This window comes from Pogona vitticeps, chromosome 2, assembly GCF_051106095.1.
Source record: "Pogona vitticeps strain Pit_001003342236 chromosome 2, PviZW2.1, whole genome shotgun sequence".
Lineage (NCBI taxonomy): Eukaryota > Metazoa > Chordata > Lepidosauria > Squamata > Agamidae > Pogona > Pogona vitticeps.
The window spans coordinates 10791147-10817359 of NC_135784.1; the positions used below are offsets into that span (position 1 = coordinate 10791147).

The 26213-nt window shown below is 45.9% G+C and overlaps 2 protein-coding genes across 7 annotated transcripts in view; both read left to right on the forward strand.

Annotated features, from left to right (window-relative positions):
* The window catches only part of LOC140703827 (uncharacterized), a 221687-nt gene that overhangs the window by 174915 nt on the left and 20559 nt on the right, over nt 1-26213 (forward strand). For all 6 annotated transcript variants that reach the window (XM_078387637.1, XM_078387634.1, XM_078387632.1 and 3 more), the window contains one exon: nt 16549-16636. The gene's annotated coding sequence lies outside the window, so the exon portion shown is untranslated. The remainder of the gene's footprint in view (nt 1-16548; nt 16637-26213) is intronic.
* Nucleotides 14389-26213, forward strand: part of LOC140703761 (uncharacterized) — a 343653-nt gene continuing 331828 nt past the window's right edge. Inside the window, exon 1 of the mRNA XM_078387483.1 lies at nt 14389-14545. The gene's annotated coding sequence lies outside the window, so the exon portion shown is untranslated. The remainder of the gene's footprint in view (nt 14546-26213) is intronic.

The window sequence follows — 26213 nt, forward strand, 5'->3', positions numbered from 1 at the left end:
CTTTGCCTTCCGTACATTCTTCTTATATTTCTTTTGCCACTATATCAATCTTATATCTCCCCTCCAAATGTTCCAGCTCTCCCATCTTTGCTCAGATGCTTCGGGCATTTGTATAAAAGCACCTGCGTATGGGGTCCCGCAAGAAGGGCTGTTTGTTTGCTTCTCCTTCCAGGGGACCAACAATCCCACTTCCACAGGGATGTGGAGTCCTGAAATGAATGCTCGGCTTCTGTTGGCTTTCCCCTGAGATTCATTTGCAAAGCTGCTCTGCCGCCTTTTTAATATTACGCTCCTGCAGTTAAGTTCTGTGTTCATTCAAGTGAAGCTCGTCCCTCTTGTACAACCCCGGCTTGTCCCAAAACATCTCCCAGAGCCAAATAAATCTAAACCCCTCCCCTTGACACCACCGTCTCATCCACACATTGAGACCCCTGTGCTCCACCTGCCTAGCTGACCCTGCATGCAGAACACGTAGCACGTTCGAGAACGCTACCTTTGAGGTAAAGTAGTACCTCAGTTAACGTATGGCTCAGTTTATGTAATTTCTAGTTTACGAACGGAAATCAGTTCGAAATAGTGCTTCAGTTTATGTTTCTTTTCCCCCATTTCTTTTGCCAGGTGAAGGAAGTTTTTCTGCACTTGGAGGTTTGTAGCGCTGTCACTGTTGCTATGTCAATCCGCGTTCCAGTTTATGTATTTTTTGCATGACGTAACACCCTGGAGGACACACTGATTTCGTAAACGGAGGTACTACTGTAATACGCAACCTTTAGAATTTGTAATATTTAATTTTGCTGGGGTCAAGTACCTTCTCAATTTCAATATTTAAATTTTTGCTTTTATTCTCACATATGTGGTTTATCAACTTCTCCCCACCCCCTTTCCATACATTTTGGGTTAGGTATCTAACTCTGGAGCCATTTACTTTCCTTCCAGCTGTGCAGTTCTAAGTTTCTATTACCTCAGTACCTATTTCCCTGACTATCTCTGTTTCCTATCCTGTTTTCAGAAATTCCTGATGATTCTCTACCCATAACAGCATGTAAAAAACTCTACATCCCATCCCTTTCATGGACCTGTCCTTTCTCTTCTCCCTCTGAATAATAATCTATGCAGACTTTGTCAATTATCAGCATTGACCACTGACTGCTCTTTACCCATTCTTAAGCCCAATAATCTAACTGATTCACATTAATCGACTTTTCGTCTTCCTTTCTAACACTGTCTCTCCCCCCGCCCTTGTTATTCATTTTTGCTAAACAGTCCTTTCATTCAAATATTTGTTTCCTCTATAATCAACTTGGAGAAATTCCTTTCTAATTTTCTGGAAACTTAAGTACAATCATTGTACTTAAGTACAATCATTGGGGAGAATTTGAGAAGGAGAAGAAGTTATTCTTTGAATTTGATGTATTTATTTGGGTGTGGAAATGATCCTCCCTTCATTATTAGTCTTCCCTCCAAAAGGTCCCTCAGTGAACAGCCCTTCCAACCTCAAGCCCAAAGGAACAACCTCCGATCCAGACTCATCCCCTCCCTGATTCTCTTCCCTCACCTTTTTGGCTGTCTTTCCTTCCTCTTCCATGATTCAGGCGGAGCCTGAACACATAATTTATTTTATTTTTTATTTTATTTACTTTATTTATTTTATTTATATCCCGCCTATCTGGTCGCACTCTAGGCGGCTAACAGTATAAAAAATAATACAATAAATATACATATAAAACAATTTTACATAACAGAAATACTAAACAGAATGGGAGAGCTGTAGGAGAGGGGAGAAAGGGCGTCAGGAATTATCTGATGGGAAGGCCTGCCTGAACATCCATGTTTTTAATTGATTCTTGAAAATACCCAGCGAGGGAGCTGCGCGAATCTCAGGAGGTAGTTTGTTCCAGAGGCGAGGAGTCACCACCGAGAAGGCCCGATTTCTTGTCTTTTCCTTCCGGGCCTCCCTTGGCGTTAGGCTCCTCAGCCTCACCTCCTGGCTCGCCCGAGTGACACGGGTAGATCTTGGTGGGAGAAGGCGTTCCGCCAAGTATGGAGGTTCTAAACCATTTAGGGCTCTGTACGTGAACATCAACACTTTGAAGTTGATGCGGAATCAGATGGGCAGCCAATGCAGTGCGGCCAGAGTGGGTGAAATATGTTGGTATTTTCTCACTCCACTGAGTAATCTGGCCGCCGCATTCTGCACCACCTGTAGTTTCCGCAGCAGCCTCAGAGGTAGCCCCATGTAGAGCGCATTACATAATCCCTTATTCCTGCAGATTTTGGAAGTGGTTGTTTCTCTTCTTTTTCTAATCTACCAGATGATGAACAGGAATAGAAGAACTGTCCAGCAACATCTGGGACAACCTGAGAAGGAACTCAAAAACAAGCAAGAAAACACAGAATTGAAAACAGGAATGGCCAGACATGGACTTCACATGAAAGGAATGATGCAGGGGAGAAACAATGTAAATCCATGTCACCAAAGTAGATATCAAAGAAAACATGCCGAAGAGAAACTGTATCCATGTATGGAACGTGGAAAGACCTTCAATCGGAGTAGTAAACTTAGGTCACATGAAAGAACTCACATTGGAGATAAACCACATAAATGCATGGAATGTGGAAAGAGCTTTAGTCGCAGTGGTCATCTTAGGTCACATGAAAGAACTCACACTGGGGAGAAACCACATAAGTGCATGGAATGTGGAAAGAGCTTTAATCAAAGTAGTAACCTTAGGAGACATGAAAGAACTCACACTGGGGAGAAACGACATAAATGCATGGAATGTGGAAAGAGCTTTAGTCTAAGTAGTAACCTTAGGAGACATGAAAGAACTCACACAGGGGAGAAACCACATAAATGCATGGAATGTGGAAAGAGCTTTAGTCATAGTGTTACTCTTAGGAGACATCAAAGTACTCATACTGGGGAGAAACCACATAAATGCATGGAATGTGGAAAGAGCTTTGGTCAGAGTGGTGCCTTTAGGTTACATGAAAGGACTCACACTGGGGAGAAACCACATAAATGCATGGAATGTGGAAAAAGCTTTAGTCGCAGTGATGTACTTAGGTTACATCAAAGGACTCACACTGGTGACAAACCACATGAATGCGTGGAATGTGGAAAGAGCTTTAGTCAAAGTAGTCACCTTAAGTTACATCAAAGATCTCACACTGGGGAGAAACCACATAAATGCATAGAATGTGGAAAGAGTTTTAGTCGTAGTGGTAAACTTAGGTTACATCAGAGGACTCACACTGGGGAGAAGCCATATAAATGCATGGAATGTGGAAAGACCTTTAGTCAAAGTGGTAACCTTCGGTTACATCAAATGACTCACAATGGGAAGAAACCACATAAATGCATGGAATGTGGAAAGAGCTTTAGTTATAGTGTTACTCTTAGGATACATCAAAGGACTCACACTGGGGAGAAACCTTATAAATGCATAGAATGTGGAAAGAGCTTTACTCAGAGTGGTCACCTTAGGTTACATCAAAGGACTCACACTGGGGAGAAATCATAGAAATGCATGGAATGTGGAAATAGCTTTTTTCAGAGCTCCTAATATGTTAAGAAGGCATAAGGAGCTCATTCAGTTTTGTCCTGCTTTCCAATGGAAAGAACAAACAACCAAATGTTAACGTAATGCAAACCAGAGAGAAGAAAAATAAAAGAGTGCATTTTGAAGTGCTACTTGCGATGTCTTTTACTTCTATTGTTAATTGACATAGAGATTTCACAAAATAGACATGGAACCTTGTGCTTTAAAAAAATGAGAATAAGCATATATTTTACAATGGAAGCTTTTACAAAATTAGTGTAAAAAGAGAAAAATTGATGTTCTATGTCTAACTGATGGAATAAAAGCAAGTAGTGAAGAGAGAAAAGCTGTCATTTGTTTTATAAGTCTTTACCCTTATGAATAATAATGAGTTTTAAAGAGGGTACCAATGAATATATATTCTGTATTATTTATGAGGAACTAGGTGTTTCTATGCTATTTGTATTGAGAGAATACTGCTTTGTAATGGCAGGGATTGTTGGAAGGAGTGGAAATTTTGGATTTTCAAGCTCTGTTCACTTCAGGCCCTGGATTGCAGTGGGTTGGAGGTGACTAAATCCTTTGATCATCAACATCTGAGCTTCTCAGTTGTCGGGATCTGCAGATCTGCAGATGAAGCCTTCCCCCCCCCCCCCTTGACCAGCAAGGAGAAAGGAAGAGGCGAAGCACTCGAGTGTGGTTTCAGGACGGGATCCAGATGATCAAAACAGCATGCCGTGCAGCAGCTGTTCAGCGGGAATTCCTCCCGATCCTTCGCCGTGCCCCCTTTGATTGTTTTCTACTACCTTTTCACAAGTTAATCAAGTACCATTCTAAACAGAGGCAGGTAATATCCTGAATACACAAGTAGGGTAAACAGAGGGGCCGGTAAACAGAGGCAGGTAAACCCTAAATACACAAGCAGGATAAACATTCCTGAATACACGAGCAGGGTAAACAGAGACAGATAACACCTTAAATACGCAAGTAAGTTAATACAATTTACCCAGAGACAGGTAATATCCTAGATACAAAAGCAGGTTAATGAATCATCCTTTACTACCAACATTTTCCCTCTGTTTTTAGTTTTGTTTTTTGTTTTTGAAACCATCCATCGCCAGTTATACATGTCAGAAAGTTCTGTATCTAGGGATCCATGTCGCTCAGTCATCGAGTGGTGGCAAAATCCATCTTTGCGCAATCAGCGAGTCATAAGCAGCATCTTCATGGAGGATATGATATTCAGCCTGATAACTGCTTAGGGCTAAGAGAATTAGATGGCACAGTCCGATGACATCAGCATCACAGTGTAGATTAAAGAAAACACAATATACATAACAAGAGTACATAATCATGTTCAGGAGAAGAAAATATATTGATCACTAATTAACTATTCCATTGCTAGGAGTGCATGATTAATATTTAGATACATAAACATAGTGGAGTGCTATGGGGATAAAGCAGAAAATTGTAAGGCATACAGAACTTTTGCATAGAAACATCTGCCATAGAAACTCCTTTGCTTGAGGTTTGCTTCTGCAAAAGAGAATTAAAAGTTAAATGTGCTCTTTCCACAATTGCTTGCCCTGTGGAATTAAAGGAAATCCTATGCTTTAGTGATTCCCCACTGAACACACATGAATTTCTTGTATGAGACTTGATTGGAGGAATGCATATGGTAGATATGGATTGAGCAGTAGCTTCCATACATGTCCCAGTAAATGTACTTCTGGGCCACTAATTAAAAGGCAATTAGCAGGTGTACAGCTTGGCAAAAGAACAGCAAGTTTAACCCCTAGAATCTGCCAGTCAAATCCTATAGCTGTTTTGTCTTTTATTCTGTACTGTGTTTTATTTTTATTTTGAGGGATGAGTAGGAAAAAAGATAGAGGCGCTTGTTAGTGCCCTTTATATCTAAATTTAAATTAACTGTTGATGAGTGACTGGTCTCATAATAAAAAGATACCTGTAAAAAGTGCTCAGGTGGCATCATGGAGCTATGACCATAACACAGTCATATGCAGACTTGAACAGTCATAAACTCAGAGCAAACTTACACCCATGCAGTCATGGCTCTTTGGCAGCAATCTCAAACAATCATTTGCATATGTTGAATTGGCCCTAACATTAGACACACTGACGCAGCTGCTTCAGGCAAAAAACTTTGGGAGCCATGGAAGGTTAAAAGGTTGTTAAGTTATTTTGCTTCTTATTACTGTAAGAAATAGGGAAAATGCTTTTAGATTTTCTGCCTCATGTGCTAAAGTGAAACCATGTCCCTTATCTTGTGTATGTCCCTCAAGGGAATAATTTGCTTCTCTGTCTCAGGCATAAACAGACAAAGTTTTCAAAGTTTTCAAGGAAAGCTTGTGACATATTTAGGCTCCATGAAGAAACCCAGAAAATATAACCATAATCAAATGTAACAGAAGGATATAGATATGGGGAAAAAAGAACAAAAGAATAAACATATTGTGTCTGCAACAAAAGTAAATTCAACATTAGAAAAAAGCTCAAAGGCTAAAAAACTGCAGCTAATTCTGAGCATTAAAATGAAGCTCTGTGAAATTCAATGCCCATTGCCTTGTAAGATCTGGCTAACTGATGATAGACAGAGGAAAGACACATCAAGCGCTCTTATCAACATCACCCTGCAAACAAACAGTTAATTATCTGTTCCTGACAATTGGCAGCATCTGGAACAAGCATTCTGTCCTTTTCAGGGGTGTAGAGAACTGCATTTAGCAGCCATGAAGTAGCCAAAATAGCAGGCAGAACGCCTGGAGTCACTCTTAAGATCTTGACACTGTTACTCCTGAAGGCACAGAGGCAGAGGCAGGAATGCAGGCTTGTATGAAGTCCATCATGCCGAGCTACTCAGGAAACTCAGCAATGCAAGGTGTGATAGGATTTGTAGTTTTAAGAACATGGAACATAGAGTGTTCAGGACATCATTTGGATCCCTTACAAGTGGCTTGAGAGTAAACAATGCTTTCTCCAGATTGGAAGGTGATGGGGGAAAACTTTAAGGAGCTGGTTCACCTCCTCCCACCCCAATTTCTCAGAAGACACACGGCATGCCTGTAAAGCTTCTTTTGTATACCAGCCCATGACATCAAATAAATCTTGCAGATCTCCTAGTATTTTCCTCTGGACCTGGGTCCCAATTCCATGGGATATCATGCAACTTTGGCTGACCAGGCGGAGACACTGAGGGGGCTGCTTCTTTCAGGCCAGCCAGGGAGGGAGGCAGGCAGGCAGTTTGATTTGCTGATTGGAATGCATTTATAGCTACTCCTGCTGCACCGACATTAATTCCTGCTTGCTTAAATGCTAAATCTTGCTATTCTTGAAGGCAAATTAGTCCTTCTGGTGGTGGAAAGGAATCTTTTATCAAGGCCTGGCAGTCATTAGGGACAAGCCATGGGGCAGATAAGGAGTCCATCCCATTGTCCTTGCTACTGCTTTGCAGTTCGCGGATGCCTTGAGCCTGGAAAAGTTCAGATCTGACAGGAACTGCTATGGCAGATTCCTGCAGGACCGGAGAATCAGAAATGACACAGCCAGTTTCTGAACAAGCACCAGTTGTATCCATTGAAGGATGGTTATCAATCTCAGTTGCCTGAGGGGGCAATGCTTTTAAGTCATCCTGGGTTTTCCAGGAGGTGTTCTCAGGCTGGTCAGAATGAGACGGAGAGTGCAGCAGGGGAGCTAAGGAGGCTGGGGGCAGAATTTGAGGAAGTTGTTTGAGCAGCTTAGTTTCAAATTCTGGATTGAAAAGAATGTTGTGTGCACCTTGAAGGCAAGTACGCACTTTGGAGCATGTAGAAATCACTTCTGCTTTAACTCTTGGCTGTCCATGAAAATAGCTGCCTATTTTAGACCATTCCTTGAGGTCCATCGTCCCTTCTTCAGGGATCCAGGGGCACAAATCTCCTATAGTATATACTAAATCTTCCACTTCTGTGTGTGTGGTCGTGTGACCATTCCTTTTTAATAAGAAGTGGAGGTCCTGTACATATTGTTCCTGAAGACTTGATAAAGAAGTCCCCATGTTGCTGGAAGTCTAGGTGTCTTACTTGACAAATTCAACACTCACCGAGGGATCCTTGCGGATGATTGAAGCATCTTGGGGCCTGTGCCAGGCAAGATGAGTGGGTGGTCGTTGAAAGTTGACCTCAGAGAGGGCACCATTTGTTGGGATCTGCAGATCCCGACAACTAGGCTTCATCTGCAGATCCCGACACTCAGTGGTGGGTTAGGGAAGAGAACAAAATTTTCTGTTTGCTAACACTTAGAGCCAAATATTTTTTTTACTTTGTATGTATTTATTTTTTAAGTTTAAATACTTCTGCATGTCTTTCATTGAAAACTAAGTTTTTTTTTACTTTTTGTATTCTTAGGAAGTTTGAAGTGTTCTGAAGATGTATTCTCTATCTATTTAGATTCAAATACAGTGGTGCCTCGCTTAATGGGCGCCCGTTTAACGATGAATCCGCATAGCGATGAAGATTTTGCCATCGCTTTTGCAATCGCATTGTGATGTTCCCTATAGGGAAAAATCGCTTTGCAATGATGGCTTCCCCCCCATCATCGCAAATGCCCCATTTTTGCACAGCTTGCAATGAGGGGGGAAGCAATTGTCCCAGAAAAGAGCCGGGAGCCATCTTCCCCGCTCCAGCCCCTCCCCCTCCCCACCTTACAGCTGATCAGCGGTGCTCTTAGAAGCTGCCCCAGCAGGTAAATAGGCAGTGGAAATGCACTGGGGAAGCCTCTGAAAGTGGCACTTTGCTGGGGTCGGGGTGGGTGGGTTTGTCCCTGCCACCCCCGCCACCCCCCTCGTGCCCCCCACGGCAAAGCAGGGCTTTCAGAGGTGCATTTTCACTGCTGAAAAAGCTCCAGGAGGCTTCTGAAAGTGGCGTGAGGGGGTGCGGGGGGTGACGGGCCTCCCCCTACCACCCCCACCCCCACCCCAGCAAAGCGCCGCTTTCAGAAGCCTCCTGGAGCTTTTTCAGCAGTGAAAATGCACCTCTGAAAGCCCCGCTTTCTGTGGGGGTGGCGGGGGGTGGCAGGCCTGTCTCTGCCACCCAACCACTCACCCCCCACACCCCAGCAAAGCACTGCTTTCAGAGGCTTCCCCAGTGCATTTCCACTACCTATTTACCTGCTGGGGAAGCTTCTAAGAGCACCGCCGATCAGCTGTAAGGAGGGGAGGGGGAGGGGCTGGAGCAGGGAAGATGGCAAAATGGCCACCCGCTGTGTTTTGGCCCAGATTCCTCACTTACCGGGCAGCGAAAATGGCGGCCGCATGGAGGATTTCCGCATAAAGGTGAGTTTTTCCCCAATAGGAACGCATTAAATGGAGTTTAATGCGTTCCTATGGGGATTCCCCCCCCCGCATAGCGATGATTCTAGATAGCGACATTAATCCTGGAACGGATTATTGTCACTATGCGGGGCACCACTGTACATCTTAAATTTTCCGTATTATCTAAATTTGAATTCTAAATGTGGACCCTGTCATTTAGGGGGAGTGTAATCCCATCTAGGGACGTGGTGGCGCTGTGGGCTAAACTGCAGAAGCCTGTGCTGCAGGGTCAGAAGACCAGCAGTCATATGATCGAATCCATGCGACGGTGTGAGCTCCTGTTGCTTTGTCCCAGCTCCCGCCAACCTAGCGGTTCGAAAGCATGCAAATGCAAGTAGATAAATAGGGACCACCTTGGTGGGAAGGTAACAGCGTTCTGTGTCTAAGTCGCACTGGCCATGTGACCACGGAAGATTGTCTTCGGACAAAACGCTGGATCTATGGCTTGGAAACGGGGATGAGCACCGCCCCCTAGAGTCGAACATGACTGGACAAAAATTGTCAAGGGGAATTTTTACCTTTACCTTTAATCCCGTCTAAGGCAAGGAAAGGGCCCTTTAACCTATCTGGTGGGGCACCTACCAGCAGCACTTCTGCCTTGTCTGAATTGAGCCTCAGTTTATTGACTCTCATCCAGACCATTATCGAGTCCAGGCACTAGTTCAGAACAGTGACTGCCACACCTGGATTGAGAGGTAGAGCTTGGTGTTGTCATGGTTTAGGTTATTGAGGCTAAAATGTAATTTCTTAATGGGATTTGTAGTCATGGAATTGTGTAGATGGAATCCATCTTGGTCTGTGTGTAACATAACTAGATGCTTTGAGAAGCTGTTTTGTCTTAGAGCTAGTTGGAATTTTCCATTTAGCAAGCTTGGCCAGAGATGATAAGAGCCGAGACACAACATCAGGAAGATAGTCAACAACACCTGCACGTCCCATGAGAAAAGGAGATGGAGAGTGGAGAAATAGCCCTTTGTCCTGGTTGGTTTACGTCAGTGGAGAGTGAAGAAGAAGGGTGGTTCCAGCATGGAAAGAAAAATGGATGCTGACAGAGAAAGACTTGTATTTTTAGAATGATTTTTGATTTGGATTTTTGAACGGACTTTAGAGTTCCTATTGCTATTTGTTTAGTATTTTGCTAGGATGTAGTTCAGAGCAAAGATATAAAGAAGGGGGGGCTAAGCCTTGCCTACCTTTCAAACTATTTTTAGAGTTTGTTATTTAATTTTTATAGCTGGAATTTGCTATAGTTCTAACTGCTTTGATTTATGGAAATGTACAGTGGTGCCTCAAATAACTAGCGCACCGTTTAACGACGAATCCGCATACTGATGCGGATTTCGCGATCGCAAATGCAATCGCATACCAATGGCCCCTATGGGCAAAAATCACTTCATGATGATCGGTAAGTGTTTCACTTACCGATTTTTCACATAGCGATGTTGGGGGAACAGCTGATCGGGGTTCCAAAATGGCCGCCGGATGCCCAAAATGGCCACGTACAGCGTTTTCGTGCCCTGCCCTCGCTTACCGAGGGCGCGAAAATGCCTGCGCTATGGAGGAACTTCGCTGAACGGTGAGTTTGGGGCCCATTGGAACGCATTAAACGAAGTTTAATGCGTTCCGATTGTTTTTTCCTTTCCGTACAGCGATGTTTCGCCATAGCGACGGTTAATCCGGAACGGATTAACTTCACTATGCGGGGCACCACTGTACTTGAATGCTATGCTTTGCAACAAACTGAATATTTCTGAATACTTTATTTTTCTAATAAAACAATAATTCTTAAAAACTTATGTTTGGTCTCTTGAGCAGCAAACCTGCATAATATCTTTGGGCCACAATTATGCTACTGGAGTCCTTAATTGCCTGAGTTTTGTTCGTCTTGGCAGACTCCAAACCTCATGATTTTTATCTTTGTTTTTCTCTCAATTAATTGTTAATTGGAACAGACTTGGGAAAAGGTGCTAGTGCAGGGGTGTCCAACCTTTCACCTTCCTTGGGCCACATTAGAAGATGAAAATTTGGTTTGGGCCACACATAAATTTGGTTTGGGCCACATGGGGGGCAGCCCTAGCTGTCCTCCACAGCCCCGCTCTAAGTGCGCTTACTGGCAGCTGCAATCTCAGACAGCAGGGGCTGCCAGCTTCGGCTCCGGTGGCTTTATGGGGCCGGGAGGGGGTCCACCTATTGATGGGGATGGTGCAATGCAGTCATGCAGCCCCCCTCTCCTCTCCCCTCCCCTCCTTCCTTCCTTCCCTCTCTCCCCCCTAACGTTGTGACGTTCCTGGGCCGCAAGCGCTGGCAGTGTAACTTGAAACTTTGAATAGCTTGGGGGACAGTGTAGAGCCCTAAGGAACCCCACGACGCAACCGCCATAGATCAGAGCTACTGTCCCCTAGCACCATCTTCTGGACTCGATCAGCTAGTTAGGAGCGGAACCACTGTAAAACAGTGCCTCCCATTCCCATCTCAGCCAATCTGTCCGGAAGGACACCATGGTCAATGGTGTCAAAAGCCGTTGAGATATCCAAGGAATGCATTGCCCCTGTCTTTCTCCCGGCAAAGGTCGTCAAGCAGGGCGACCAAGACAGTTTACGTCCCAAAACCCGGCCTGAAACCCAATTGAAATGGATCTAGATAATCCGTTTCATCCAGGAGAGTCTGGAGCATCCAGGAGAGTCTCAGCCACCACACGTTCCAACACCTTGCCCAGAAAAGGGAGGTTTGCTATTGGTCGATAGTTGATCACTAGACCTGGGTCCGCATTAGGTTTTTTAGGAGTGGATGAATCACCGCCTCTTTTAATGGGGCAGGGACCACTCCCTCTCTTAATGAAGAGTTGATGACCTCCAGGATCCAGGTGCGAACTCCCCTGGCAGTTTTCTTTATTAGCCATGATGGGCAAGGGTTGAGTTGTGTAGTGGTGGCACAAACCGATCCAAGCGCCCTGTCCACATCCTCGGGCCGTAACAACTGGAACTCATCCAATAAATTATGACATAAGTCCGGAGCACTGGACACAACCATAGGATCTGCATCAACAGTGGAATCCAACTCTTTGCGAATAGTGTGTAACAAATTCATTACAGCAAGCCACTGAGCAGAAGGTCCTGGACCACTCGAAATAGCTCTGCTGGACAACACGCCCAGGAAGCAATACGACTGGAGAAATACTGGTGTTTCGCCAGCCATATTGCCACAGAGTAGGCCCGATAATGGGCTCTAAGCTGTGTTTGATCATAGTCGCAGTGATATTTCCTCCATCTGCGCTCAAGCCATCTCCCCAACCATTTCATAGCCAGAAGCTCCTCTGTGTACCATGGAGCCATATAGGCTCTGCGGGCAGGGAGAGGGCGCCTAGGTGCGATTGTGTCAACCGCCCGGGCCATCTCCTTGTACCACAAGGCGACCTGGGCTTCGACAGGAACGCCGACCATATCAGCTGGAAACTCCCCTAGAGCATTCAGGAATCCTTCAGGAGCCATAAGTCTCTGGGGGTGGATCATTATAATTGTGGATCATTATAATTGTGGATCATTATAATTGTAAATAATTATAATTGATCCCCCACCCCTGCAGAGGGTAGTAGTGGCAGAGATTCTAAACTTTACCAGGAAACGACCATGACAACGGAGTCAAAGATATATCCACCACATCCAGACCACCATCCTCCTGTCCCGTTGAGAATACTAGGTCAAGTGTATGACCTTTCTCATGAGTTGGGCCAATGACATTTTGAGACAACCCATGGTTGTCATGCTGGCCATGAAGTCCTGAGCTGCCCCTGATAAAGTGGCCTTGGCATGGAGGTTGAAGTCTCCCAGTACCAAGAGTCTGGGAGTCCTCACCACTAGATCCAAGATCTCCTCCGTCAGCTCAGGAAGGGAGACTGTTGGTAAGCAGCAGGGTGGGCAGTACACCAACAGAATCCCTAATCTGTCTCATGAGCCCAACACACAATACAGGCCCTCTAGACCATTTAGCCCTGCCTAGAATGAGGATTTCCACAATTCCTCGAGCAAGTGTAACAACTCTGAAACATTTCATGTTTGTATTTGGCTCAAATAGACAATTTTGTAATGGCAGAAGAGGATGAAAACTTGTTTGCCCTAAAGTATAATAATTGTTAAGCATCAGTAATTAAACATAATTATTCTTGTAACTCTTCAATATGCAAATTTACCTTGTAGTTTGTACCCACGTGTACACTGGGGAGGAAGGTGTCCGGAAAAAGGGTGTGAGACCAAGTATAAAGGTTAGAGAAGAGAGTTCATGATTCTGTCAGAGGAGGAGAAAGGGGATAAATAAAGGTAGGGAGAAAAGAGAAGAGGAAAGCAGCCAACCTGATCTGTGGGGGTAGGAAAAATGCCACATCTGGGGCTAAAAGAAACACGAATGGGTCATGTAATCAGCAACCAAGCAGGACAGAGTGCATTCATTGAGAAGGGGGGGAAATCACTCTGTCCCCCACCAGCTTCCCCTGTGATTGAGCTTGCTGGGTTTGTGAGCTATTACTGTTTTAAATTTTATATAAAAGGTCTATTAGAATTTCACTATTTTGATGTCATCCCTTATATGTCTTAGAAAGATCTGCATTTCCCAAAGCAGTGCTGGAAAGAATTTGAACTACTTTTGGAGATAGAATTCAAAATAATGGAAAACAAATTTGAAGTGTTTCGTGTTGTGTTTTTAGATGATCGTTATATATTATGCTGCGGTAAAACACTGAGAGTAGTGCTAAGCACTAAGTGAGCAGTACAGAGATGCATGTAGTGCATAAACAGATTTTCAACAACTAAGGCCGGAATATTGTGCCCAATCTTAACTTTGGTGCCTCTGACAGACTTTGCTGAGGGGAACTCTGACTTGTCAGAGGGTTTTGTTCCCCTAGAAGTGGGGAAAGTTGAGCTTCTTGGGCAGGTGAGTCCTGGCCTCTGGACGTCCTCCTGATTCAGTGGAGAAGTCCGGCGGCCAGGACTGAAGGGCCCGATCCAGATCCCCCCCCAATATTTCATTCGCCAAACTGGTCTGCGCTGGGCCGAGGAGGACCCTTGAAGGAAGAGGCGGTCGAGGCTTTGATCTTGCAATGCCGATGGAATTCTATTAACGAAAAAAGAGATGTGTGGTAAAAGCCAAACAGAGCAGATGGGATGAATGAGGACAGATGATGGAAGATGGTGATGTGACGTCATTTCTCCTCGGGTGTTGTGGGTCTCCCTTTGGAAGGAGAGAGAAACAATCCGGGTCGGTCTGAGAGCCTGAACTCCCTGCTCGTTTGTCTCCTTTTTCTCTCTTCAAATATTTGTGAACAGACTCTGGTGACGGGAACTCTTGTGTCTCGTCTGAGTCTTTCCTTGAGAAGCTCCGTCATTTTCCTCTTTCGAGCCTTCAACGCCCCCCCCCCCCGTTGTTTTCTCCAATTTCTCCCTCCCCTTTTCGTGCAGGAGGGGGAAGGGGAGGAACCTAGAGCTACGAAGGTGACGGAAGAGCCCCTCCCCTGGACGCCCTTTGAACGGGAGCCGGAAGAAGCGGGGATCGCTGCGCCTGCCTCTTCCCCTTCGGCCCAAGAAAGGCGCCTGGAGGAGAGAAGCGGGGCTTTTGGGGCGCCTCCCGGATCGGGACCGGGACGGAGGTGGGCGCTGGAGGGGGGGCAGATCGGGGGTGGGGGTTGTTAATATTTGCAGGGGTAGAGAGAGAGCAAGCGCCCATGTCTGGGGAGGGGGGGGGAGCGGCTTCTCCCGGCATTGCCGATGGTGCCCGGTTGGGCTTTGTCTTGCTCGACCTTCGTGCAAGGCATTTTTTGTTTTTCCGGAGGAAGGGGAAAGGAGGTTCGGAGGGGGGGAGAGAGGATCTCTGGAGTCCAGATCTCACCCCCCAAGGGAAGGGAGACCGACGCCCCTGCAAGTGTGTGTGTGTGTGTGTGTGTGTGTGTGTGTGAGAGAGAGAGAGAGAGAGAGAGAGAGAGAGAGAGAGAGAGAGAGAGTGGGGGGGGTTAAGGAGACCTTCCCCCTCAATCCCGGGAGCAGCGATGGATGCAAACCAAGGAAGGAGACCTTCCCTCCGACCTACGAAGACCCCCCCCTCCCTTGAAGGGTCAAAATCCCGGGTGGGGCCGGAGAGGAAAGGGGGGGCGGCGCTGGGGGGGTCAGGCGGGAGGTGGAGGATCCCCCCATCTCAGGTGACAGGAGAAGTGGGGTTTGTGAGGGAAGGGGGGGTCCTCCCTGTACCTTCCCTCCAAAGGGGGGGAAAACGTCTGCCAGAACTTTTCCATACACTGTGTGTGTGTGTGCGTGTGTGTTTGTGTGTATTCCTGGATGATCTGGCAGGGAGGAGTAACCGGATCCCTCTCAAGACCAGATCCTGAGCTGAGGATCACCTGCAAGGGGGGGAAAGAGTGCTGTTGTGTTGCTTGTGTGAACACACAGTCTTTTCCCGGAAAGGCAGGCGGGAGAGAAAGCAGGAGAGAGAGAAGGGGGTGGACTTTCCTCCTTGGGATCTTTCAAAATGGAGGCTGAAAGGGGAGATCTCCCCCGGAAGGGTCTCCTGGTGGATGTTCTTCTTCCCGCAGGTCCAAAACTGGTCTCCTCTTTGGGTCCCGAAGGGTTGGTGGTTCCAGACCAAGGGATGGCGAAACGCTTTGCTTTACACAAGGGGAAACCAACACACACACACCACACACACACACACACACCCTCGGTTGCCGCCTTTCCAAACCCCTGTGAGTTTTTTTAGTGAGCTCGAAGCAAAGTTGGGGGTTGGAAGACAACACACCAGAAAAGTCCTGAGACCTGAACTCTGCCTGCCTTGGGTTGGCAACCCCACAACACAGGGCCCTTGGCATGGAGGGCACGGAGGCCGAGGGGCACCGTTGGAGACGCCCCCTGCTTTGGGATCCTTGAGGTGACAAAATAACTAATAGGGAAGGGTCCTGTGAGAACAGAAGGCCTGGTCCAGCCCTCGGTCCACTACATCACAGTGATGGGCTCTGGTGTTTTCTAGGTGTTGATTATGTTTACCATTTTTAGTGTAGCATTGGTTTGATTCTTTTTAAGATTTCCAGACTTACTGTTTTTAACTTTTAAATGTTGCCTTTTAATAATGTTTGTAAACTGCCTTGGGTCCTTTTTAATGAGAAAGGCGGGGTACAAATATTGTAAATAAATAGTGGGAGAATTTTGAATTAAGGGAGACATTCCCTTTTGACTTAAGACAAATATCAAAAGAATAGTAACGTGGCTAAGAACATCATATGTAGAATAAAATTTTCTACTCCCCAGACCAGGAATAAAACTAATTTTTCTTTGATTCATTTTAATGTTCGTTGTCTTGCTGTTTTTCACTTTTAAATATTGCCTTTTTCTGATGCACGTAAGCTATCTTGGGTCTTTTTTAATGAGAAAAGCAAGATAAAAATATTTTAAATAAACAGTGAGAGACATCCCATCTTGTATGCTGCTGCTTTCATCGCATGTGTCAGAGGGAAGATACGCCTGCCTTCCTGATTTTGTGTTCCTCTTGTTCTGCTGCCTGAATAAGAGAGAGAGATGGGGACGGAGCCCCGTTCAATTGAAACATAACGAAGGCACATTCTAGTAAGCCTCCACTCTGATCTTTTCTATTTTTCTTTTCTCCTAGGTGGGGGTGAGACTCAGCTGATTTCTCTTTGGTGTTTTTGTGACCAAAAGCAAAGAACCAAATCCCAGATCCCTCCAACATTTGCAAGGTAAGTGAGATTTCAACAGGTGGCTTAAGTAGCCTTGCCACACACTCTCTCCTCTCAGTTTCCCTGGTCCAGCAGGGATTTGAATCCAGGTCTCCTGGTTTCCAGTCTGGTACTCCATCCATGGATAGGGATGTGGTGGCGCTGCGGGCTAAACCGCAGAAGCCTGTGCTGCAGGGTCAGAAGACCAAGCAGTCGTAAGATCGAATCCACGCAACGGAGTGAGCGCCCGTCGCTTGTCCCAGCTCCCGCCAACCTAGCAGTCCGAAAGCATGCAAATGCGAGTAGATAAATAGGGACCACCTCGGTGGGAAGGTAACAGCGTTCCGTGTCTAAGTCACACTGGACATGTGACCACGGAAGATTGTCTTAGGACAAAAACGCTGGCTCTATGGCTTGGAAACGGGGATGAGCACCGCCCCCTAGAGTCGAACACAACTGGACAAAAATTGTCAAGGGGAACCTTTACCTTTTCTTTACTCCATCCATGACACCACGCTGCCTGTCTGAAGATGTGCTGAGTGGCGGTGTTTGATTTGCTTTGCATATTATTTAGGTTGTGTGTTTTTTTAAAGATCTCAGTCTTGCTCACCCCAACCCCATGCTCACCAAGGGCAGGACCTGTTGATAAGAGGGAAACCTTGGTCATCCTGATTTGGGGTGTGGTTCCTCCCTGAACAGACATGCCACACTGGGCATTTTGCTTTACACCAGCCATCTGTACTTCAGACTTCTATGATAATTGATTAACAGGTAATGTCACTTCTGTTCTCCCCTTCTCCTTTAATGTCATTCCCCAGATTGGTCCACGCACAGTGTCAAGAATAGACTACCGTAATTCTCTTTATGTGGGGCTTCCCTTGAGGCTGACACCAGCAAGAAGGGCAGCGTCTCCTCAGTCCACCACTCTCCCCCTCCCGTCGTCCCCTCTGGGAAGGCAATTCCACACCCCTGCGTGGGGGAAGGTTCCTCCATTCCACATTCTCTCTTTTCTCTTTTCCTGTTTGCGTCTGTTCTCTGCTTATCTTTTGGCTCCATCCTCTTCTCTCCTGTTCACCACAGTCCTCTGTGTGGGGCGAGCAAGGGAGTGATTCCAAATTTAGAAATTAAAAATGATGTAAGAAGTGGGGGGGGTCATTTCTGCCTCGACTTCTCAAGATTTCATTCCCAAGCCTGAAAGAGATGTCAGCTGATGGAAGGCAGGCAGGGATATCCCTGGGGGTTCCCTGATGCCCTTGGGAAAGAGCAGAAAATTATGGGAAGAGGAAAAATAAAACACGTTTCTTGTTGGATTGGAGCATCCAGGACTCTGAGCACTTGTGAACCTCATTGTTAAGCACACTTCGATGCCTCCTGGAAAGTTAAAAATCCTCCTTCACTTTTACCTGGGCCAATATTCTGCTTTCTTCCGCTCCTTCTATTGCTGCTGCTGCTTTATTTGGTGAGCAGGGCTTTGATCAGACCTGTTGAAACAAAGGAAATGAAGAAACACACTCCCTTCATTCTTCTCCGATCATCTTTAGGTGGCAATCCTATATTGACTTTCCTGGAAGGAAGTCCCTCTGATCATCTTGAAAGGGGTTGTCCCGTCTCCTATATCTCACATTGGCTCTACCAGATCCCTTTGGGAGCACACGAGACGACAAGAGACTTGTCTCCCGATACCACTTCCCTGCATCTGGCCTTTTGAGCTCCCTTACTTCGAAGCCTGGGATTGTACATCCCCATCATGGCTGATCACCTGTGATGGACTATACTTCCAGACATTTCTCCAATCCCCCCTTTTCAACGCATCACAGAATGTCACCAGCACATTCTGCGGCATGGAGTTCCGCAGACTAACGACAGGCTGGGTAAAGAAATGTTTTCTTTCCTCTGTTCTCACTCTCCGAACACTCCATTGGAGTGGATGTCCCCTGGTTCTAGTATTTTGTGAGAGGGAAAAGAGCTTCCCTCTATACACTTGATCCACCCCCTGCAGAATTTTATAGATCTCTGTAACGTCCCCCCATCTATAGTCTCAAGAGCCCCAAACGCTATAGCCTTTCCTGATCAGGGAGGGGCCACAGCCCAGTCATCATCTCACTCGATCTCTAGTGCACCTTTTCAAGCTCCACTCTTGTCTTTTTTGAACTGCGTTGACCAGGACTGTCCACAATACTCCAAGTGATGCCTTACCAGCCTTTTATACAATGGCATGACAATGTTGGCAGTTTTATTTTTAATCCCCTTTTAAATTATCCCGAGCATGGAATTGAGCTCCATTAACGCCGCATACTAGGTTAGCCCTTTCATCGAGCTATCCACCAGCATACCAAGATCCCTTTCCTCATCCATCATGGACAGTTGTTTTTTTTTAAAAAAAAAATATTTGATTTTATGTCCCAGTGTGCAGGACTTTACAATTTTTCATATTGAACCGTATTTGCCATTTTTCCACCCATTCTCCCAGTTTGGAGAGATGCTTCAGGATCTCGTCACAATCCCTTCTGGTCCAAAAAGCCAAGAAACCCCACAAAATCTACTGGATATTGGATGGGAGCACCCAAAAACCAAGGAAACCCAACAAGACCCTTTGGAAAGAGGGGGAATCGGAAAAAATGGAAACCACCCCGGAACCACTAGAAATTGGGGGGGGATTCAAAATGTCAGGAAACCCTCCAAGACCCTTCGGAAATGGGGGAAAAAACCCAAAAGCCAGGAAATTCCCCAAGACCCATCAGAAATGTGGGGGGGGGTGTGGAGAATCCAAAAAGCCTGGAAAACTGAGACCCATCGGATATGGGGGGGACTCTAAAAAGCCAGGAAATCCCCAAGACCCATCAGAAATGATGGGGGGAATTCCAAAAACCAGGAAACCCCACAAGACCCTTCGGAAATGGGGAGGAAATCCAAAAAGCCAGGAAATCCCACAAGACCCATCAGAAATGGAGGGTAATCAAAAAAGCCTGGAAAGTTGAAACCCATCGGATATTGGGGGAACTGTAAAAAACCAGGAAAACCCCAAGACCCATCAGAAATGGGGGGATTCCAATAACCAGGAAACCCCACAAGACCCTTCGGAAATGGGGGGAAACTCCAAAAAGCCAGGAAACCCCCCCAAGACCCATCAGAAATGGGAAGAATTCAGAAAGCCAGGAAGCCCCACAAGACCCTTCGGAAATGGGGGGGAATCCAAAAAGCCAGGAAATCCCCCAAGACCCATCAGAAATGGGGGGGAATCCAAAAAGCTTGCAAAGCCCCCGAGACCTACCAGATATGGGGGGGACTCCAAAAAGCCAGGAAACTACCAAGAGCCAGCAGAAACAGGGGGGGCAAAAAGCCAGGAAACCCCTCAAAAACGTCCAAAGTGGGGGGAATCAAAAAAGCCAAGAAACCCCCTAAGACTGGTCAGAAAGGGGGGATTCCAAAAATCCAGGAAAAACCCTCAAGACCCATTGGATATGGAGGGAAATCCAAAAAGCCGGGAAACCCCACAAGACCCATTGGAAAAGGGGGTAATATCCAAAAACCCAGGAAACCCCACAAGACCATTTAGAAAGGGGGGAATCCAAAAAGCCAGGAAACCCCACAAGACCCTTTGGAAAGGGGGGGAATCTAAAGAGCCAGGAAACCCCCCAAGACCCATCGGAAATGGGGGGAAATCCAAAAAGCCAGGAAACGCACCAAAGACCCGTCAGAAATGAGGGGGAAAATATCCAAAAAGACAGGAAAATCCCTCCAAGGCCCATTCTAAATGGGGGGGGGGAATTCCAAAAACCCTAGAAACCCATTGGAAATGAGCGGGAGTCCAAAATGCTCCTGAAGACCCGTCAAAATAAGGTGGGAAATCCAAAAAGCCAGGAAACCTCCCCAAGACCCATTGGAAATTGGGGGGGTCCAAAAAGCCAGGAAACCCCCCAAGAACCATCCGAAATGGGGGGAGTCCAAAAAGCCAGGTAACCCGAGAAGACCCTTTGGAAGGGGGTGGAGATTAAAAAAGCCAAGAACTCCCCCCAAGACCTGTCAGAAATGGGGGGGAATCTTAAAAGCCAGGAAACCACCCCAAGACCCATCAGAAATAGGTGAAAAAATCCAAAAAGCCAGGAAACCCCCCAAGACCTGCACTCTATAATTTTTTTAACCTTCCCTTTCAACTTCTTTCTAACTAGCTTCCTTGTCTGAGGGAAGTCCACCCTTCATAAATCAAGGGTTTTGTTTCTGGAGATTTACTTGACACTCTTCCCCCCAACATGCAAGGCGAAAGAGGTGGCAGTATGGTCACGATTCCCTAGCAAATCAGTGACATTCCCGTCCCTAACCAGGTCCTGACTACCACACGATAATAGAGCCAGAGTCACGTCTCCTCTGTTGGAGTCCATTAGAAACTGCTCCAAGGCACAGTCCTTTAGCAAGTCAAGAAACCTGGTCACTCTTTCTAGACCCGAGCACACATTGACCCAGTTGATGTGAGGAGTATTTGGGTTCCCCATAATTACAGTCTTGTCCCTTTTGGACACCTCTCTGATTTCTCTCGTCCTTTATCTCTCCTTCCAGTGGACCAACAATCCTGTCCCATCACGCTCCCATTCCTAATTCCTACACTACCATCACTTTGTTGTTCTCTACCCTCTCCACCCTCATTCCACAGGGATGAGGAGTTCCTTCTCGTGGAACAGGTAGCATTTCCAAAAACTCTACCTTTGAGGTCCTGTCTTTCAGCTTCCTCCCTAACAACCTAAATTTGGCTTCCAGAACCTTGCAGTTACATTTCCCGACGTTGTTGGTAGCGACATGTGTAACGATCCTGTGTCCGTAAAGAGACAATGATCATGGTCAGGGAGTCCATCTGGGCACAAAACTACCACCTTTATACCCTGAGGTTGGTCCTATAAGTCTCAGAAATGTGCAGTGTATGATACATAGACAAGCGTGAACGACGCATTGAGACCCCTAGCTGGCCCCGTGTGTGGAACAGGTAGCAGTTCCGCGAACGCTACCTTTGAGGTACGGTAGTATCTCGGTTTACGTATGCCTCGATTTACATAATTTCTGGTTTATGAACAAAAATTAGTTTGAAACAATGCTTCACTTTGCATTGCTTTTTTCCCATTTCTTTCGCTTTGTGAAGGAAATTTCCCTGCGTCTGAAGGTTTGTAGCGCTTGCCACTGTTGCTATGGCAATCCACGTTCCAGTTTATGTATTTTTCGCATGACGTAATGTCCTGAGGGACACATTGATTTCATTAACCAACGTACTACTGTAATACGCAACCTTTAGAATTTGTAATAATTAATTTCACGGAGGTCAAATACCTTCTCAATTTCAATGTATAAATTTTTCATTTTATTCTCACAGATGTGGTGAGAATTTCCCCCCCTCTTTCCATACACATTGGTTTAGATATCTAAGTGTCTCACTCTGGAGCCAGAGGTTGGGAGTTTACTTCCCTTCTAGCCCTGGAGTTCTACATTTCTATTCCCTCAGTACCTATTTCCCTGACTATCTCCGCTTCCTATCCTGTTTTCAGAAATTCCTGATCTTTCCCTACCCATAACAGCATTTTATAAATTCTACATCCCATTCATTTCATGGACCCGTCCTTTCTCTTCGCCCTCTGAATAATAATTTTTGCAGACTTTGTCAGTTCCCGGCATCTACCACTAACTGCTCTTTACCTGTTCTCACGTCCAATAATCTAGCTGCATCACATACTCTTCCTTTCTAACACTGTCCTTTCCCCCTTCCTTGTTCATTTTTGCTAAACAATCATTTAATTCAAATATTTGTTTCCTTTTTAATAAATTTTTAGGGATTCCTTTCTAATTTTCTGGAAACATAAGTACAATCAAATTTATTGCTGTCAAAGACCAGCAAAACTAAACAGAGTATACAAAGTGTGGGATTTCTACTAGTGAGAGGTATGTGGCTTGCTCGACTGCAAACTCCTGCCGCTAAGAAGTTGGGGCATTGATGAATATGGCGCTGTCTCTCTGTGTCCCGTACTCTTTGTCTCATGGCGATTTTTGCATGGTTTATGTCCATAGCCAGAACAGCTTCTGGGGGAAATCCCAGGTGTCTCAGCTTTGCTTGTACCATCTTAGTCCAAGAAGATTGGAAGTTGTCACGTAGGACCAAGGATGCTAAATCTGATGTTGTGTGATTGAGTTTGAGCCAGAGGTTAATGGAGGAAAGTAAAACTGCCTGTCTCCGGTCATAGACTAGCTTTGGATGCATGACTAGAGACCCGGAAAATGGACCTTAGGAATTTTGATTGAACTCATTCCAATGAGGCGAAGCTAGAGGAAGGAGGGCCCAATAAGGTCCCATATAATAGTTGGGGCAGGGCTTTGGCTTCATATAATTTGATTGCCACGGTGATGTAATCACCTTTAGTTCATGCAAATTTTGCAGCAACCTGGGCCGACTGATGACCCACTGAAGCTACTTGTTCATGATCAACTGTCCATGTCCCAGTTGAGTGCAGCATAACCGCCAGGCATTTATAAGCAGTTACCTGTTCAATCCTATGTCCATTAATTCTCGACACCCTTTTTAGGTCTCCTGCCAAATGATACAACCTTGGTTTCGAGATAGCTAAGCTCTAGCTGATTATCGTCACAGAACTGGCTGAAACTGCTCATCACACACTGGGGTTCTAGATTAAATTACTTTATCATCTGCGTAGAAGAGTAGAGGCACCTTGTGGTTTGCTAGAGGTGGGGGATGTGAGTCAGGTGTATTAATGAATTACCAAACGATTGATATAAATGTTAAACAGAATGGGTGCCAAGACACACCCCTGTTTTACCCCTTTGTGAGTAGGAATCAGGTTGGAATAATGCCCATTTGCAGAGCATCTCAACATGAGTGATGTGTTCGTATATAATACTCTGATCAAGTATAGCAGCCTACGATCAATGGATGTGCCCTCAAGCTTCTCCCACAGTTTTACCCTTGAGATGGAGCCAAAGACTGTTTTTAGATCTATAAAGACTGCATACAATGTCCCTGTATTGCCTGCCCCATATTTTTCTATCAGATAATAATAATAATAATAATAATAATAATAATAATAATAATAATAATAATAATAATAATAATAATAATAATAATAATAATAATAATAATAATAATAATAATAATAATAATAATAATAATAATAATAATATAATTTATTGTCATTGTAAGTATATACACAGTATACCATACAACGAAATTCACAGACACCCAGAGACCAGACACATGCACACACATAACATTCCCCAAACACTCCCCCACTAAAAATACAAACATCTACACCTCAGGCCAAGTAACACAGTCCAACTAATTATTCACTACTGGTGGTCTTTAAGCTCATTATTAATTGCAATTATAGCTCTAGGATAAAAACTATTTAGAAAACTTGTGGTCCGAGTCTTAATTGTTCTATATCTTCTGCCAGACGGTAACAGTTCAAAAAAGTTATAAGCAGGATGGGAAGAGTCTCTCAGGATGCTGTGTGACTTCCTCAGACAGCGGGATGTGAAGATGTCATCCAGGGTTGGTAGATGGAGCCCGATGATATTCTGGGCAATTTTAATGGTTCTCTGTAGAGCTTTTTTGTCCGCTACAGAGCTACTCCCAAACCATGCCAGAATGCCATAAGTTAGGACACTCTCAATGGTGCTACGGTAGTAGGACAGAAGTAAATGCTGTGATAAATTTAACTTCCCGAGCATTCTCAGGAAATACAGGCTCTTCTGTGCCTTCTTTATTAGCATGTTGGCATTTATAGTCCATGAGAGGTCCTCTGAGATGTAAGTACCCAGAAATTTAAAACTACCAACTCTCTCCATAAAGATGTTGCTTTATCATAACCTGATTCAGTGTAGACCTTCCCTCCCTACATCCTGCCTTTTCCTCTGTGATCAAATTTTCTTGGTCGACCCAACATTTAAGTTTTTATAAAAGGTAACTGGCATAGAGTTTGCAAATTATACTTAGTAGACTAATAGGTCTGTAATTAGCTGGGTCCTGACTGGAGGGTTCAATGTTTATTTTGGGCAGCTTTTTAAGATGAACTAGGTGGGAGGCTAAAGCCATATTTAAAAGAAGAGGTAAGTATTCACTCTTTCAGGTCTTGGAGGACTTGGAGATTTGTGACTTAAACCGCTGTACTGCAGCTAAAACTGTGCTCACGACCTGGGGTTCAAATCCCACGTAGCCGGCTCAAGGTTGACTCAGCCTTCTATCCTTCTGAGGTCGGCAAAATGAGTACCCAGCTCGCTGGGGGGGGCAATGTGTTGCCTGCATAATTAACTTGTAAACCACCCAGAGAGTGCTTGAAGCATTATGGGGCTGTATATAAACAGCATGCTTTGCTTTGCTTTTAATATGTTATTGCCGACCAAAATGTAATCTATGGGGCTGCACCTTGTACCAGCCATGAAGGTGAACTCTCCAGGGTAATCTCCTGTGGTAGACCCATTCAAAATTTGGAGACTCAGTTGCCAATCCATTGCTGCCAGTTGAGAGCTGGCAAAATTTGCCTTGCTGTCTCTGGAGAGTTGTGGGTAATCTGCTCCACACCTCTGTTCACCTCCAGGACCCTCGTTTAAGGGAAACCAATGTACATAGGTCTTCTTTCAGCCTCCCGGGCCCAGCCCTGGATATTGTACTATAGGAATAGTAGCCATCAACCCTAATTTCCTTATCTGTCCAAGTATCCTGAAGCAGGATTACAGTGGTGCCTCGCTTAACGGGCGCCCCGTTTAACGATGAAATTGCTTTGCGATGAAGATTTTGCGATCACTTTTGTGATCACTTTGCGATGTTCCCTATGGGGGAATTTCGCTGTGCGATGATCGGTTCCCTGCTTGGGGAACCAATCATGTCAAAGCAATGCTTTTAAACAGCTGATCGGTGCCACACGCTATCCCCAGAGCTCCTGCATAAATAGGGGATGGCGGGGGAGCAGGGGCGCTCTGGATTGGTGCCTTGGGAGGAGGGAGGGAAGGAGGGTCAAAGGGCCTGGCCCTGATCCCAGCACGTACCTCTGGGGTGCCAAGCCAGAGAGCCGTCGCTGCGGGAGGTGCTGCAAAGGAGGAGGCGCCCAACTGGGATCAGAGTGGCAGCGGCTGGATGGGGGGCGGCGCACCAGAGACCCCCTCGCCCCATCTGCGTCCCGCCAAGAGACTGGGCATCCGGGGTTGGCTGGCTCATGTGCCCCTTCCTGCCTCGGGCAGCTGCCTGCCTCCGAGCCCTCCTCCCGCCGCTCGCCGTCCAAGGAGCCTGGGCGTCTCCCGGGCTGGATGGCTGGCTGGCAGTGGGTAGGTGGGTGGTGCGCCCCTTGCCACCCGGGAGGCTGCCTGCCTCCGAGCCCTCCTCCTGCTGCTCACCATCCAAGGAGTAGGTGGGTGGCGCGCCTCTTGCCACCCCGGGCGGCTGCCTGCCTCCGAGCCCTCACTCGCCAGAGAAAGACCCTCCGGCCCGCCCATCTGCACCCCGGGACAGCCCCGCCAAAGAGGCCGGGCGTCATCTGGGGCTGGCTGGCTGGCTGGCTGGCAGTGCTTTGACATGATCAGTTCCCTGCTTGGGGAACTGATCATCGCAAAGCAA